The sequence below is a fragment of the Coffea arabica genome, chromosome 1c (genome assembly GCF_036785885.1).
Source record: "Coffea arabica cultivar ET-39 chromosome 1c, Coffea Arabica ET-39 HiFi, whole genome shotgun sequence".
Lineage (NCBI taxonomy): Eukaryota > Viridiplantae > Streptophyta > Magnoliopsida > Gentianales > Rubiaceae > Coffea > Coffea arabica.
In genome coordinates, this window is record NC_092310.1 from 6341648 (window position 1) to 6360361 (window position 18714).

Below are 18714 nucleotides of genomic sequence, written 5' to 3' on the forward strand. Positions count from 1 at the left end.
AATACATTTTCTATCACTTAAACCACAAAATACATATTTCCACTAGAATCCTAACTAATTAACTATAAAAGTTGTTAAAGCACACCAAAACTAAATAATAAAACACGCTTAAAACACTCAAAATATGCACTTATCAGTGTTATTTTATTTGTCTAAGCATTTATTTCTTGACCAACGCATTCACTAAATTCGTTTCTTAAACAACTCATTTGCTAACTATGGTTTTTCAAAACCCTCACTATCTGAGAGCGTCTTTCAAAATCTACTAATATTTGGAAATTACCTCGCAGATTAGTGGCTCCAACCGTTTTCGGATATCCGTTTCGAAGCTTTGTACGTGCACAAGCAAGTTTTATACACGCTCATTGCAATTAGGGCACTACATACACAAGCAATTATATACAAACACTTACAGAATCGGTGTACATACTGAAACACCAAAATGATAAGTCATTGGTTTAGCCTTCATTCGGTTATTTGTGGTTAGTTGTTGTAATGTTGTATGGTTATAGTTGAATAAGGAAAGATCAACCATCCTCTGCAGCCCACATAATTAGTTAATATCATGTTTTAAGTTTCTAGTATATTCGATAACTAAAAAAAAAAAAGGCTAAAATTTCACTTATACAGGATTCTAACATTTTTCTATTATACCTCCTATTGGGATTCTACATTCTATTCTGAACGTATAACAAACGGACAGAATATTTAGGGGATTCCAATTTCCAACGGGCATTGACTAATGACTGGTTATTACTTGCTCGCCTCTTTTGTCCCACATCGAAAGCATCAGAGAAAAATGCCACCAGAATTTGTATAAATACTCAACTTCATGAAACTTGAAACATACTTACCTGGACGGGGTCGATGGGCGATCAAGAAGGCTCATGGCTTAGGTTGGTGACCTCCATTGCACTTGGGAGGGGTGCCTGCCTATGGTCTCCCCAAGTGGGAGAGCCAACGTCATAATTTGTGGCAGTGGGGGCCTGCGTTCGCGCGGCCTCTGCCCATCTCTAGTTGTTAAATCTTCTCTGGGTTTTGGTCTTATTCCTCTTTGGTTCCACAGCCATGAATTATTCCTCTTTGGTTCCACAGCCATGAAAGCCCGAAACCATTGTTTTTGTTGTAGAATGCCATGAAAGACCGTATGTCTGCAAAAAGGTATGATATTGATGGTCAAGTTGGAAGTCATATTCACTTGCATCACAGTAATGTACAGCTGAAGATGGGAAAAAAAAAAAGAAAGAGGAAAATAGATTTCTTTATTATCGTGAAATAGGAAATTTGGCAACAAAATGATGGAAAATAATAACTAGGAAATAGTATTAAGAGGACAGGTACCTAATTCGATTTGGGACATAGAAACTAGTGTATATATATTATGTTTTAATGGTTAGGACAGATAAACTAGAGGTCCTGGATTTAAATTTCTATATTCCTGTCCTCGTTTCTTAAATCTCTTCTCAAAAGTTTAAAAAAAAAAAGATTATATGACCTGATTTTAGGCAAAAATTTTAACTACTATAAGAACTGAGGCAATTTGGAAAAATTTCTAAAATTATGATGATTTTTAAAAAAATTCTACAAATGAAACATTTTTTGTATAAAATTCCGTCCAGGGATCTTCGCATTCAGCAAATGCGAGCTCAAGGAACTCGCATTTGCTGAATGCGAGGTCTCCTGAATTTTCCTAGCATCCAAATCAAAAAAAAAAAAAAGAAAAAGAAAAACAGACCTCGCATTTGTTAATTGCGAGGTATATCAAATGCGAGGTCATATACCTCGCAATTAACAAATGCGAGGTCCACGCCCAGGTAACTCAGCTCGCACTTAGCGAGCATTGTGACGAAAGAAGCCCCTGGTCCAGTGAGCGTGAGCAAGCTGCAATTTTACATAAAAAGACTGCTCAAACAATTGACATAAGTTAGAAGCCGTGTATGTTTCATCATGCGAGTGATGAAATTGGAGCCAAAATTCACTATTTACCATCTTCAAATTATTTTCAAGAACATGAATCTAGATTTTGCCATGATTTTTCTTTTTGCTCAGTTCCAATGCAAGCCTTCTCTTGCTTTATGATTTCACTGCAAATTATAAAGTGATTTACAATTTGCAATGAAAATCTCTACAAATTTTACTACTTAAGGCTGTAAATTCATCAAACCTCAAATTTTTGTTTTTGCATTGACATTTATCATAGAGAAATAAATTCTTTTTTATTTTAAAACTCACACGAGTTAGAAGTTAACAAATGTGACGTCTCAACACAAAATTTTATGTACTAGTAATTCTTTGTATATAAATAACAAAAAAGTTATATTTCTTATAGATTAAAAGATTTGATAATTATATTGTTGGAAACACCTAATTTTATTATTAAATAATTTTATAAAGAAATAACTATACATGTATAGTTCTTTATACGGTTGGAAACAAGCTTTGGCTTTGTATTCAAATTGAGGTCCTCACATTTGCGAAATGATTATTTATCAAATGATTATTATGTGATTATTTATCTTATAGATTAAAAGATATACTTTCCTATAAATATAAAAATTATAATCACATAATAATCATTTTCAAATTAAATGAGAAAAAATTCCCAAACCACATATATTTATCTCACTAGGATACTTGAAAAACATTTTATTTCTTTATTGTAATTTATTATGATTAAATATATATATAAATTTTTTTTGAAAAAATTTTGATAGAGTCTCCCCTTAAAAATGGACTAAACTCCCTGTCAGCAAACCCAAAATAGACAACATTTAATCCAAGCAATATTTCCAACAACTTGTCAGCCAATAATCACAAACCACTGCAAAAGCACAAGTCTTTAGTAAATTAAAAAACAGAAAAAGTAAAATCAAGTTAAACATCCAACATTCCACAGATTAAGAACAAAATGGAAGCAAATCCATGCACAAATAATATAGTGATCCTAATGGTGCAGCTTCAATCGTCATCTTCATCTGCAGCTCCACCCTGAGGTGGAGTAATGCTTAAATGATCCTCTATACGTGTCAAGCGAGTGTCCATCATCTGCAACTGGAAAAATAAATTAAAATTAGTAGCACAAGACTATGGTACAAATAGAACTACCATTTTCAAAATTAGCCATACTCCACAAAAAAACCAATAATTGCAACATCTGAGTCAATGAAAATGAGAAACAAGTAGAACTACTCTAGAATGAAATAATACCTCTATCAGACCAGCATGAGATGATCTCGAACATTGTTCTTTAATATCATAACCCGCTCACATTCAACAAGAGCAGATGCATTGATTTCCATGGTTCATGCAGTTGAATTCCAGCCCCAGCCCTTAACATGTTTAAGAGAATCCTTTTTACCATTTAATACATACATATCAGAGTTTGCAGGAAAGTGTGATGGATCCTAAAGCAAGCATGGATAGCATGAGGGTGCCAGTACTTCCAAGTACAGATGCCCCTAGTAGCAGTAAAAGTAGAAATTATACTAGAAGCTACTCAGATACCGTAGACTATGATAAAACACATAGCAGTCAAATGTGTAGACATTGTCATAGCATGATAGCCCAGCAACTAGGCAGATCCTCTGCTCCATTTCTGTAAAAAAAACTGGGCAACTTCATGAAGCCTATCAGACCAAATGCTTAAGGAAAACTTTAACTAAGTCCAAACCTATAAACCAATTAAGCAATATACACATATCAACAGTCCTAACATATACTGCAATCACCACATGCGACAACTAATATCTTTGAGGCAGGATGTTTTAGACTAAAAACTAAGAAAGCCAGGACAAAGTTTCTTTGCAGCTTCGGCATGGCTTCTTAAAGATTTTATTTTTTTGGTAGGCTAGCTAGCTACTTAGAACTTGGCATTAACTAGCTATGGTTCTTAGATTGCTGCTTTTCCTTTTTTTTCTCTTTCATGTTTCTGCAATGCAATATTGATTGCTGCTTTTCCTTTTTTTCTCTTTCATGTTTCTGCAATACAATATTGATCCACGTTAATCCCATGCTGCCTCCACATGAAAGTAATAGCTAACTGCTAACCTCCAGGAAAATTAATCAAAATAAAAGAAAAAGTATGTGGATGCAACCGCAACAGTCCTCAAACAGGAGACCAAATGCATCAACAAATTACACCAACGGCCACGAATAAGAGACAAACCGAAAAATTGCCAAATCAGAAAAGCAAATACAACAAGCCGAAACAACAACAACGCCCAATAAATTGCCAAATCAGAAAAGCCAATTCAATTCAGAAAAGAAAAACCCCAGAAAAAAAAAAGAAAATCAGAAAAAAAAAAGAAATTCAAACCCTTATGCTGTTTCTAAGCAACAGAGCACAGCCACGAATTTGAAAGCCATTTGCCAAAAAAGAAAATGTGCAGTGCAAATGGGACACAAAATTGGTTGGGGAGTCCTGTTGTGGTTGTAAAAGTGGAAAATTGGGAGGGGGGAGAGAGGCGCAGCTGGCTAGCAGAGATGGGTTCCGAAGAGGGGTCCAAGCTCTACAGTGGCCGAGATCTTCCGACGCTTCCGACGAGAAAGCTGTGCCCAGATTTCGCCTGATGAGAACGGCTACAGCTCTACAAAAGAGAAGAGCTTCCGACGAGAAAGCCGCGAGATTCCGATGACAAAGCTGTGACCAAGATTTCGCCTGACGAGAAAGATGGAAGCTCAACAAAAGAGGAGAGAGTGAGGAGTGAGCTGGATGGAGAGAGTGAAGAGAGAGTGAGACAGATTTGAATGGCGATTGGGAGCTCTGGCTTTGTGCTCAGATTGAGTAGCGAATGCGAGCTTACTTTTTTTTTCGTAAAAGACTGACCTCGCATTTGTGAAATGCGAAGTATCTGAACTCGCGTACCACAGATGCGAAGATCACACTTTTGGAATTAACTTCAAAAATTATCCCTCTTGCAAAATAACTTTATTTTTTCATCACAATTTAAGAATTTACCCAGGCAATTTGTGCAGTGTCATATTTGTCAATTCATTTATTGAGCTTTTTGGAAACTTATTTTATCAATTTATTATCATTATTATTGTGATTATTATTATTGTTACTATTATTAATTATTATTATTGTCATTATTACTATTGTCATCGTGGTCGTCAGCATCGTCGTCATCATGATGTTATATTTAGTGAAAATTCTTTTGTTTCTTTACGTACTATTCTCTCAATAGTATCCCTCAATGATGATATTGGTTTAAATTTACCATTTTTAAACTTATTAGTATCTAACGGTGAAGAGTACTTATTGCACCGTCTAATGGGGGATTTAGCTTGAAGGCACAAAATCCAAAAAGGAAATTAGAATCTCCCTATAATTAGTAGGTTTTAAGGTCCTTTGAGAGTCAATTACCAATAACTATGATATAGTGCTGTGAATAGACAGGCATGTAGGATTGTAAAGATCAATCTGAAAAATTTCGACTGACCTTATGTGTCTAATGGGCTTGATCGATTCTCGGTACATCAAAACGAACTGAGAACGTGAATCACAAGCTCTAAATCTAGATTAAGGTATAATGTTTGGGGATAGATGTCTTAATCTATCTTGGACCACTTAAGAAAGATTAACACATGTAGAACAATGCCACAATCAAGGTGAATACTTGATTGATAAGTCGACGAAACACCTTAGGTCAACTCTAAGATGTTCAAGAACGACTTTCACAAGCCAAGAGAGCTCTTTCTCACAAGAAAGAATCTGAAAATTTTCTCAATATTATTCACTTGTTACAAACGTAAAAAATTAAGGCATATTTATAGCATTTTACACGACCCAACTCCTAATCAAACTAGAATTCAATTTACTAATTATTAACTACTAAGAGTGGACTCTTAAAATTTGGCCAACATGGCATTAATATGGCTTACTATGGTTAACATGGCCTTAAGCCATTTATTTCCATCAACTAATGACTCACTAATTCCCAAACTAATCACGGATTAATCGGAAATTAGCTAACAAAATAACGACACTAACAATTGTAAAGCTAAGCCAAACTAACAACTAAAGGAAACGACACTTGACTTGATGATCAACAACCTGATGATCACAAACTCGGTCCAAACAACTTGAACTACTTCATTGCTGGGTAGATTCCATATCAGGGCTAGGTAGAGATTAGGCTTATATATGATGCTCAATTTAAATGTGAGCCAAGTTTTGACTTCATTAAATTTAGCCCCAATTAACGCTCAGTCAAAATATAATTAATAATCATATTAGTATAGTTTGTAATATATATATATATATATATCAAGGTAATAAGATATAATGTGATATTTATATCAGTATGTAGACACAATAATGTGATAATTGTGAGCTAATAGGTTTCGTGAGCTGTGTGACCCACAAGGTAAGTCCAAAGCCCGAAATTTATTACTTTAGCTTTTTTTTTTTTTGGATAAGTTAAGTTTGAACTTGTCAAAACCTAACAAAATCTAACTCAAAAAACCTAGTTGACAACCTTACCGGCATACCTAATAAGTCATACCACAACTAACAAATAGGTTTAAGGCAGTTCAAAGTGCTTATAAAAAGCTATGTCTGCGCAAAATATACTTATTTGAATGGAGTCAATGGGCGATTATGAAGATGGCTTAGGTTGGTGACCACAAATTAGCGCTAGTCCATGGTAGGAATGGCAACGGGGTGGGTTTAGGGCGGGGAACCCTAGCGCCCTACGTCTCTTGCTCCTCCCGCCCTACCCCGCTTCTCTTGCGGGTGTCCCGCAGAGTTAATCAAAATTCGTCATTTAGTTCATTGTAGTCAAATTTTATAATTAAGCACTAAAATATAAATACATTACCAAATCATTATCCATTATAATTTCACAATTGAAACTCATAAAAATAATCAAATAAAAATTATTGAATACAATCTAACATGATAAAATAGATATAACTAAATTAGTCAAGGTTTCACTTTTGAAATAAATACAATCACTAAGTCATTATTGTATTTTTTTTGAGAAAAAAATGTGTTATTACATTAAGTGTAATTAGGAATTTAGTATAAATGTATTAATAAATTTAGTAGAAGTAATTAATAATTTCTATTAGTATATATGTATAATTATTAGTATAATTGATAATATCAATTATATTATATATACTAAAATACATTATATAATTCTTATAACTAATAATATCATTATTATAAGTTTGCAACTAATTAAATAAAATAATACACACACACACACACACATATATATATATATATATATATATATATATATATTCTACTGGGTGGTGGGGCAGAGGTATACTCTCCCTCCGAGACCGTGTGACTTCCAGCCGTAAGAAGCGAAGACATGGATCTCAAGAAAGCTTTGAACTACTTCCAAGCAAGTAAAGATTCATTGAAAGTACGTACTACCAATGTCAGGGAAAGGAGACTAAGATACCAGCACCCATACCAAGGGTTTTTTCTTTCTTTTTCCCCTAAATAGCTTAGGTCCCCCGCCTCATTTCTTAACGGGAGGAAAAAATTTCCCCCTTCCCCGCCCCATTAGCCCTTGCAAACACCTGTCCCAATTGTCATTCCTAGTCCATGGCCTCCTCAAGTGGGAGTGCCATAGTCATAATTTTGCTCGCAAGGGCCTACGTGCACATAGCCCTTGCACAATCCTCACGATTTTCATAATATCAAGCATGTGTTTTTATGGGAATAATTTATTATTTTGTCATTGAAGGTATATAGTAGGGATGCTAGTGGGTCAAGTACTCTCAAAAATCTTTCTTTCCAAACTCTACTTGCATATCTAAGTATATTACCAAACCGAGTTTTAATTCCTATTACCAAACCGTCTCACTTGTTGGTTGGATTACACATCCAATACCCTCTATCCACTAAACTCAATAGTTCAAAAAATGAAAATTAACCTTTATAAAACTAAAATCAATGCATACATCATGTTAAATTAACACATTATATTGAGTTTTAAATTTGGGTAAAGACATCAAACTTGTATGAAAAAAATCCAACATTTAATGAAGGGTCAAATCAATATTCTTCTATTTTTAATCATATATGTCTTCATTTGTGTTAGGTTAGAGTTGTATTTAATTGGGTTATAAAATTACGAAATGTGTTATCAAATTTTAAAATTGCAACTGTCGCACCCCATTTTTTGCGATGGAAAAAGAGGGGTTTACAAAAAATGTGATTTTGTTTAAAAATAAGTGAAAAAGGACCTAAAATGAGACTTTAAAAAATGCGATAGTTTGAGTCCAAAATTTAGTCTAAAAAGGGTTTTTAAGAAAAAATAGGAATCGCCACTTGGTATTGAGTTTTGGTGTACCAAATCACCCAAAAGTGTTTTTTTTTTGACAAAAATAAAATAAAATAAAACCCTTTTTAACAACTCCAGGTTTTTAAAAAACAAGAAAAAATAAGTTCGGGATTCACGGTTGAAGAAAAGGAAGACAAAGGTTCGATTAACTGAAACCTAAGGCACTCTTTCAACTTAGTCTAAGCTAGTTGCGAGGCTTAGTCAAAAATTTTTTTAATCTAATCCTTAAATTTATCACATTTGAATGTTTCCTACATGGATGCAAATCTAAATTTATAAAATATCGAAAAGGACAAAATTTCCATTCAAGAGTTTAATTGATACTAATCGCATTAATTGCGAAAGCCAAAATAATTCCTTGCAAGGGTCACGAATATGTGAATGATAAAATTAAAAAGAAAAGAAAATTAAATTATATATATATATATATATATATATATATATATATATATATATATATATATATATATATATATATATATATGTGTGTGTGTGTGTAAGTGGCCAAAGAATAGGGAATGCAACATAATGGATATGGGAGGTAAAAATTCGTGACATAATTTTCTTATACAGGGATTAATGAGGTATTTAAACTAAAAAGTTATAATCACCCATTTCCCAAGTTTGAAGAATAATTCTCCTAACATGAACAAGCAAATGAACTAACTTATTTTACAATTTCTTAAATGAGATGCAACTCTAAATGATATGATTAACACATATAGAAGGTAGTGAATTATATAATAAGAAATATTATGCAAATGAGAAAAGATCTTAAAAATAAAAATATGCATGAAAATGTAATGAATATTACACAAAATAAATATCACACAAAATGAATCTAATGCACGAACGATCTAAGGGTCTAGCGTTGGACTAGCCAATTTCTAAAGAATCTTACTAGCGTTGGACTAGCAAGCATACAGAGGGACAACCCACAACTAGCATTAGACTAGTGTGGTGACACCATACATTAATAATACATAGTAAAACAAATAAACACATAAGAGCACGAAACACATAACACATAAGCATAATATCTAGATATAAAAATTCTAAGAAAAGCGGATAAAACACATAACACATAAGCCATATAAACACGCAAAAACCTATCTATTATGGTGAGAATTTAACTACAATCTAAAATGGGGAAATAAAAATCCTATCTACACTATCTATTATAATAAGTGACCTAATTATAATCTAAAAGGGGAAAATATAATAAAACAAATCTAATTATCCTATCTATTACATTCTTGAGGTATTTTAATTCCTCTCAAATAATTATGAAAATTAACTAAACAAATATAAGAATATTTGAATGAACATTTAAATCAAATAAATAAAGCATAAAAAAATGAAAAAAAAATATAAACACATAGGAACATGTAGGAGCACATAAGAGCACGTAATTGACATTGAAATAATAATAGAGGTATCTCCCTTTTGAAGTGGTGACTAAATGGAGTTATATTGCCCTATTTATACTAAAAATGAACAAAAGAATCATGGCACCAATTTAATTGAAAAATAATGATAATGATAAAAATACTAAATTCAGCTTAATATGTCAAACGTAAAGAAATTTAAGAACATCTAAAATTACAAGTTAAATACACTCAAAAGTAACATAATTAGCTACTAAAAAAAAAGAAACAATTATAATAAAGAGAGTCAAAATTCATTAGAGACTAAATTGCAAAAAGTTAAAAACATTTGAGGTCAAAAATATAATTTTTCCAAAATTTAGGGGTTAAAATTAAATAAATGACAAAGTTTAGGGACCAAAACGCAATTGTTGTAAGGGCCTAAATGAAATAAATTTACAATTTTAAGGATACAATAAAATTATTCCAAAGTACAGGGACCAATCTGCAATTTCGTTAGCACATCTTTTGAAGAAAACAGGCCACTGGGCCATCCTCTATTTTTTTTGGGGCCGAAGGCCACCAGATCCATAAAAAACCCAATGTTAAAAGAAACGGGCCAACCTACTAAATTTACTAAGCTTAGCCTGGTGACAAGGGGTTGGGTTTGAACCACAAGCCCAAATACAAGTCCAATAGAAATCCAACACAAAAAGCAACTCTTGGCCCAACCGAAAATAAAACATTAACCCAAATACTTTTTTTTTTCCTTTTTTTTTTTCTTTCTTCTTTCTCCCCTTCTTCTCTACCGAGGAGCTAAACCTCTCTTCTGGCTGGCGGCTATGGCTGCCGGACCACCGCTCGCTGCCAGCGACCTCTCCGGTCTTAAAAAATTGCCAAAATACACCCCCATTCAAATTTTCGCGTAGAATTCGTTTTTGAAGTTAGTTTTTATAAAAAATGACTCGAAAGTGGCCAAAATAGCAAAAGTCACTCCAGTTTTTTTATATTTTTTAAACCCTCAAATCTTCACCAAAAAACATAAAATTTATGCTACAACACTCCTTGTGATTTTTATAACATAACTATGAACTGAAATCAATAAAAACAGTAACAAATATGAAAAAATTAAATCAAAATAGTCTTAAAAATTTTAAAAAAATCCTTCAATACTTTTATGACTCAAAAAATCCAAAATTTTTAGATAATGCAACATTTTCGGACCTTGTGCCAGCTACCATAATCTATTTTGACTATACCTGGTAATTGGACGGGTTGAGCGAGTTTTGGGCTGGTTGATGTTGGACTTTTATATAAATGAGTTATACCCAACCCGTCCAACTTTAAATTGGGTTAATTTTGGGTTGGGTCATATTGGGTCATTTCAAACCCATAACCTAAATATGACCCAATATATTAATTAATAGATTTTGATACATAAATTTTCTCAAATACATTTTTACATACAAAATTTTTTTTTCGCACACATAAACACATTTTCTCACACTAAAATAAATTTGGTCCAAGTTGGATATAGCATAAAAAAAATGGTATACCAGTATACGATTTTCCAAGTCTTGTTACTTGATTTAGCATTTGCCATACCATACATATTTCTAATATCATAAAAGATCCAATGACGCCTTAATTAAACTGAAATTTTGATGAGAGAGATACAATTCTCAACCAATTAGTTCAAATATCACTATCCAATTCATTTGAAAATTTTGGGAAAATTAACACAACATTAAAACAGGTCCAATGACAACTCAACCATCCACCAGTCACCAATAAAGCACATTCTAATGCCTCCTACTTTATAATTATAGAGGAAAAGTTAATCTATGATCCACTTGATAACCATTCTCTATTTTTCGAGTACTCAGCTTTGGATTCTAACTTTAGAATTTCGTATTGATACTTCATTCAATATAGCAATATTGATATAGGTACATATTAAATCGTAACATATAATGGAATCCGTTGTTCTTAACCAGTATTGTTTTTTCAAAAAAAAAAAAGCTACTATTGTTACGTGACAAAGGGATTATTACATCAGGAACTGCTTTTAGAAATTCATGGTTCTTGACTGGTATCGATATGTGACAAGGGGATTATACCAAGTGCCGTTTTGATATTATTTGCTGCCAAACAAGACAAGAAGTTTTGGGCTCATTGAAGTTGCTGGAAACAAGAGTTGTATTACTTGAATTTAATTTCTTTATTTGTTTTTTAAATTTAAATTGGGTAATGGGTGTCCAATATAAATACCCAAACCGCCCAAAATATATTTGAATTTTTATTATCCAACCTAATATTGACCCAACATCCAAATTATCCAACCCAAACTCTCAAATTAGTGGATGGGTTGGGTGGATTGTTGAGTTTTGGGCATAATTACCAGCTATAATTTTGATGGAAAAATACACAAAAGATTCATTAACTTAACTCATATTTTCATTGTGGCATTTTATTAGAGCTTGTATTGGGAACCAGAGTGGAGTCTTGTGTGTTAGGTTGGCCAAAATGATGATTCTCTCAACTAATGAAAAGAGAGGTGCATGGCAATTGAGTGTGAAATGGGTTAATAATTGTTTTGGCAGGGAAAATGATGAAAATGTGTAAGTTTAGTTTGGTTTTTTATTTTTGTTTTTGATTTTGACTTTTCTTTCTGTTTTTTTTTTCTATAAAATTACAAAAATGAGAAGAAAAAACACATTAAAATACAAGACGATAAATAATTCATTAAATAAAAAAATTTAGGAAAACATTAAAATTTGACAATTATTTGGTGTTTACAGCAACCTACACATATTCGAAATATCCCACTTATACTAATATATACATACATATATATATATATATAGGATCATTTTAACAAATCCTATCGGGTTACTCGTTAGTAACTTCTCATCAAGACCAAATCCCAATGGATAATCAATTAGTTGTACAATTAGATTAACCATGGGGTTGAATAACGGCTTGGATTAACCACTAGGTCGAATACCCATGGGTGTTGGATTGTACCCGACCCATTGTCATCTCATGGGTATTGGATTGTACCCGACCCATTGTCATCTCTACATATAGGTGGATATAAATCATATCTTTACAAGAAAAAGCAGGTAACTAATGTAAACTAAAGGACACATGTTGTGATCGTCGAGTAAATTTCAAAAAAAGTTTGTGTAATCTATAAGACACAGCCTCTAATTTTTTGAATAAATTCCCAAAAAGTGGGACTTTTTAAAAAAATATTCTCAACGGGTGGTATTTTTTAGTACTCTTCCTGAAGTGTAAAAAGTGCATTCAGTGAAGCAATATTTCCATAAAATACACACTTACATTACGTCTTTTTTTTTTTTTAATTTGTCTAGGCATTTATTTGTTAGACACACATCCACTAAGTTCGTTTTTTAAACAACTTATTCGCCAAATACGTTTTTCTTTTTTTCAAAACTGTTCACTATCTGTGAGCGTCTAGTTGCAAGGGTTATCTGGTGATTTGAAGCTTTGTACGCACACAAGCAAGTTTTGTACACATTCATTGCCATTAGGGCTTTGTACATACACAAAGCAATTTGTTACAGCACTTACTGAATTGCAGCACGAACTGATTGGATTGGAATTAGTGCTTGTAATGAGCGGAGTTGAGTCGGGCTAACTGTTTCGTTTGAGCTTTGTCCAAATTCATATCAAAACCCTGAATATTTAATTCATTATTTGCTAGTCAAATTTAGATAATTATGCGAATTATTGGAAAGTAGAAATCCATTAAGTCCCTATCTATTCCGCAGAAAACAACTTAAAACAGTAAAATGATAGAAGTCATTGGTTTCGTCTTCATTCCATTATTTGTGGTCAGTAGTTGTAACGTTGTATGTTTGTAATCCATAAGTATAGATCCCTCCAATGTTATTACTTGTGATCATATCAAAAAGAAGAAAGGAAAAAAAGACAATGCTCGAATTTGCCTTTTTTAATTATTTGTTTAGTGTGCTGTGTACCCTTTTCTTGTTTTTAATAAAAAATGCATTTAATATGGATGATACCCAATAAATAAGGAAAGATCAATCATCCTCTCCAGCGCACGTAAGAAATTTTGAAATGAGAGGCAAACGACAGAAAAAGCACAAGATAATGACCTAAACAAAAGCCCCAAATAAGAAAAGAAGAAAATAAGTTGTCAAGAGTCTGAACTAAATTGACAATTCAAGAGAAGTTTTTCCCATTCCACACAATTAGTTAATATCGTTTTTCAAAGTTTCTAGTTTATTCGAGAGCTTGAAAAAAAAGAAAGAAGCTAAAATTTCACTTATACAGGAGTTTGAAGTTTAGTATATTCCTTTTTCTATCGCTAACATTTTTGGTTATACTTCCTATTCGGATTCTACTTTCTATTCTAAACGTATAGCAAATGGACAGAAATGGTGATGCCTAATGACGGATTACTTACTGGCTTCTTTTTTCCCGCATCAGAAGCGTTGAGAGAAAGAGGGGGACACAAAGGCATATAGATACTCAGCTTCGGGCAACTAGAAGCATACTTGCCTGCACGGGGTTGATGGGCGATCAAGAAGGCTCATGGCTTAGGTAGGTGACATCCATTGCACTTTGGAGGGGTGCCTCCCCATGGCCTCCCCAAGTGGGAGAGGCAACGTCGTAATTTGTTGCAGCGGAGGCCTGTGTTCAAGCGGCCCCTGCCCAATCCTCCATGAAACAAATCTTTAGTATATCAGCAGCACATCTAGAATATGTGTCTGGTGGAAAATATTTGTGTATAAGATCAATTTATGCTCTTTTGAATTGTTTCTGAGAGGTAGAGATATATTTTTGGTTAAAGGAAATTGCCAAATAGGGTTGATCCATGTCTCATAACAAAGGAAATTGGCAGATAATTTGTTGATCCATCCACGTCTTTGTAACTCAACAAGAGTAAAAGTCAGTCTGATATTAGGATAACTTATAAAAGTTCAACTTATTAGTATTTCATGTTTTGTTCAAAGCTTGTTTGAAAATTTTACGACCTAAAATTTTGTTTTGACCTCATATCCTTTAATATACACGCCTATGTTTGAACTCAAGTTTGAGCCGGACTCAAATATGTTGAGCTTTTGCATATTTATTCTGTTACAAAATCAAACTTTTCAATCTATTTATTATAATCAATCTTTGTTTTGATTTGTTAACAGCCCTAATTGTGATGCATAACAAGACACTTCCATGTTTTAATTCTTAATTTGCTAGTCTAATTTAGACCACCAATTACGTCAATAATTGGAGAGTGTCCATTCCTTTGGTCCCTATTTAGTACAGAACAACAAAGTGTTTGTAAAATGATAAAAAAGTGGTTGATTTTTTCTTTCTTTTCCATTTAATTTTTGGTGGAAAAGTATCTTTTATCTTTGCATCTCTATTTGTTCAAGTTTTCCTAGTGTTAAAAAGCGGTTGATTCTTGGAAGTCCTAGTAGTCCTTGCATGTTTTGATATGTTAACAGCTCTAGTTGTGATGCGTAGTAGCACATTTTCATGTTTTAATTTTTAATTTTCTATGCCAATTTGGACCATCAATTACGTTAGTAATTGAAAATTAGCCATTCCTTTAGTCCCTATTACGTACAGAACAATATAGTCATTTGTAAAACAATACTTAAGTTATTGGATTTTTCCAAAGTGGTTGATTTTTTCTTTCCTTTCCATTTTATTTTTGGTGGAACACTGTATTTCATCTTTTTTTTTTTTCTCCGAAAGATATTGAAATTTCATTAAAATAAAAGGCACCAGGTTGCCTTTCATCTTTGCATCTCTATTTGTTTAACTTTACCTGGTGTTAAAAAGCGGCTCATTCTTGGAGACTAGTGGTCCTTGCATGTGGCTGGTATTTCAGTCCATCAACTTTGACAGAATTAACTTCAAATTTAATTGCACAGAGTTACTTGTGGATTAAAGGTTGGAGAATAACATAAAGTTGATCATGTTCCAAGGAAGGCAAATCCCTATTATTATTGTTTAACCAATGAAGTTCCGTGAGACACTTTTTCTTCTTGATTTTTCTTTATTTTTTTCATTCTAGTAGAAAATTTTGTTGTGGACCAAAGCTTAAGAAAAACTTTCCCTAAATCCGCAAAGTACACATTGCTGAATTTGTTGCAAATTACTTTTTCAAAATATCATTATAGCTCTTGATTTTTGAGAACAAGGAAACCAAGTCAAGAAGTATCTATTTTATTTGTAGTAGTTTTGTTGAGATCAACTATTTTTAGTAGTTTTCTTATTTTAGAAATTGGTATATTGATTACTATTTAATGCGTAGTTTAATTTATTTACTAAGGTGCGTTTGATAAAATTGAAATCTGAAAGTTGAACTCTAATACTTGAAATCTAAATCAATTAATTTATTGAATTGTAAATACTAAAATTCTAACATTTGAGCACATTTTGCATTAAATGATAAATGAATAGTTTATCACTTAATTTTTGGAGTAAGTTTTACTTACATAGCTCAGATCCACTTAATTAATTAAGATTTGTTCTATTTTTTATTATCAAATACGTCTAAACATGTTAAGATCTGAATTAATTAAGTTATCAAACAAAATCTGAGTCTAGTAGGCTACATATACAACACTTCTTGGCAGTGGTGGAGCCAGAAAAAATTCTTAGTAGGGGCAAAAGCAATACTCAAATATTTTATCTACTGTTTTTCCAGTTTTTAAAGCAAAAAAAAATAAAAATAAAAATTCACCAACAGGTACAAATGATGCATATATTCCATGAAAAATATAAAAAGATAAATTCAAAATTATTAATGTAATAATAATTTTATTTCAAAAAAAAACTAAACTATTTACAATTACTCACTGCGAGTTTTTATATTTTGATAACTAACTTAGTTGTGGAAGTAAGAATGGCTCTCGGTTGTGGAGGAAAAATGGGGGACCAGTGGAGGGAAGGGAAATCGGGGAGTGGGACCCAAAAAAAGTGAATGATATGATTGGTATTTGCTAATTGAAATAAAAAGACTTTTTTTATCTTATTTTAAATGAAATTTGTGCACCACGTATCTTTTTAGAATTTTAGTTTATGAACTAATTTAAAAAATTACGTAATTCTTTCACATCCTTTCTAAGAAAACTCTGGTGGCACACTTAAAATTATATCAAAATTGTATAAGTATTATAGGAATTTAAGGGAGGCAGTGGGAGCCCGTGCTCCCACATTAAATATGCCCCTGCTTCTTGGAATATTTTTCTTAGAGAATCTAATAGGGTCATCGATTTTATTGTAGATGTTTACATTATTACGAATTGTTTAATCTCTCTCCAAAGATAACTTTGGTTGATTGTTTCCTCTCAATTCTACGAACCTATTACAACACCAAAAATTTAATTTCTACAATGTCCAAGCAAATTCATCCAACTCAGCTAGCAATAATAATCGCATTATCAGGGCAACTACAAAAAGAACTTCTGGCGACAAAAAATAGAAATACAAAACTAAAAAAGATAAAAAAAAATGCACCATATCAAATTGCAATATTATATATTTATTCATTCATTTGCTTATTTTATTGCAGGTTGGAGTCCTTTTACTATAGTAACAGAGGCAAAGACAACAGAGCTATAATCAAACATGCTCGTTCCCACATCGAAGAAACAAAGAGGCAAGGCGGCTGGAGGACTCTTACAAAATGCTATGGCTTGACGACGTAAAACATACTTACCTGGACGGGGTCGATGGGCAATCAAAAAGGCTCATGGCTTAGGTTGGTGACCTCCATTGCACTTGGGAGGGGTGCCTGCCTATGGTCTCCCCAAGTGGGAGAGCCAACGTCATAATTTGTGGCAGTGGGGGCCTGCGTTCGCGCGGCCCCTGCCCATCTCTAGTTGTTAAATCTTCTCTGGGTTTTGGTCTTATTCCTCTTTGGTTCCACAGCCATGAATTATTCCTCTTTGGTTCCACAGTCCTGAAAGTCTGAAAGACCGTATGTCTGCAATAGGGTATGATATTGCATTATGTTTTAATAGGCATGGAAGTCATATTCACTCGCATCACAGTAATGTACAGCTGAAGATGGGGAAAAAAAAGAAGAGGAAAATAGATTTCTTTGTTATGGTGAAATAGGAAATTTGGCAACAAAATGATGGAAAATAATAACTAGGAAATAGTATTACGTAAGTAGTCTAAAAGTGATTAAGAGGATAGATACCTAACTCAATTTGGGACATGGAAACTAGTGTATATATGTTATGGTTTAACGGTTAGGACAGATAAACTAGAGATCCTCGATTTAAATTTCTATATTCCTGTTCTCGTTTCTTAAATCTCTTATAAAAAAATTTAAAAAAGATTATATGACCTGATTTTAGGTGAAAATTTTAACTACTATAAGAACTGAGGCAATTTGTGCAGTGCCATATTTGTCAATTCATTTATTGAGCTTTTTGGAAACTTATTTTATCAATTTATTATCATTATTATTGTGATTATTATTATTCTTACTATTATTAATTATTATTATTGTCATTATTACTATTGTCATCGTGGTCATCGTCGTCATCATCATTGTCGTCATCATGTTGTCCTATATATATATAAAAAGGAGTTGTTGTATGACTCTTGGGTGATTTTCATCTAACATTTGTAGGGGCGTTTTGGTAATGGTAAAAATATAACAGTATTGATTAAGCAAAATGCACAAGTTTCTGTTGCCTAATTTCGCCTGGTTTACCTACTGTATCCTTTAGTGGCTAATGGTTTGGCTACTTTGCCATTAATTTAGCAAAGTAGGTAGAAAAGCGTAATTAATTCCCCTCAAGTATGTTTAGCTGAATTGATTATGCAAATTAAATGCATTTAAGATAATATTGGTGCATAAGGCTAAAAATGAATGCTTGAATTGTAACCGTAGAAAGTTTCCTCTTCTTCATCATTAAAGCTCAAGAACCATTAATTCAACTCTTGCAACAAATGGCACTTATTTGAATTAGTAACTGTAGCACATTGATGAGGCCATTAAAGTGTGAGAGGTAAAGAATCAT

At 32.7% G+C, this 18714-nt stretch overlaps 1 long non-coding RNA gene and 3 other non-coding genes across 4 annotated transcripts; 3 read left to right on the top strand and 1 right to left on the bottom strand.

Annotated features, from left to right (window-relative positions):
* Positions 1 to 846: 846 nt before the first annotated feature.
* On the top strand, positions 847 to 1007 carry LOC113687289 (U1 spliceosomal RNA). The gene has a single exon (XR_003447734.2). It is a non-coding gene; the product is annotated as a U1 spliceosomal RNA (small nuclear RNA).
* Positions 1008 to 2808: 1801 nt separating this feature from the next.
* Positions 2809 to 4845, bottom strand: LOC113706381 (uncharacterized). The gene is made up of 2 exons (XR_011816119.1): positions 3208 to 4845; positions 2809 to 3051 (listed from the first exon to the last, which is right to left on the bottom strand). It is a non-coding gene; the product is annotated as an uncharacterized lncRNA (long non-coding RNA).
* A 9371-nt stretch (positions 4846 to 14216) lies between these two features.
* On the top strand, positions 14217 to 14377 carry LOC113687352 (U1 spliceosomal RNA). The gene has a single exon (XR_003447744.1). It is a non-coding gene; the product is annotated as a U1 spliceosomal RNA (small nuclear RNA).
* A 3011-nt stretch (positions 14378 to 17388) lies between these two features.
* Positions 17389 to 17549, top strand: LOC113743946 (U1 spliceosomal RNA). The gene has a single exon (XR_003461242.1). It is a non-coding gene; the product is annotated as a U1 spliceosomal RNA (small nuclear RNA).
* Positions 17550 to 18714: the final 1165 nt, after the last annotated feature.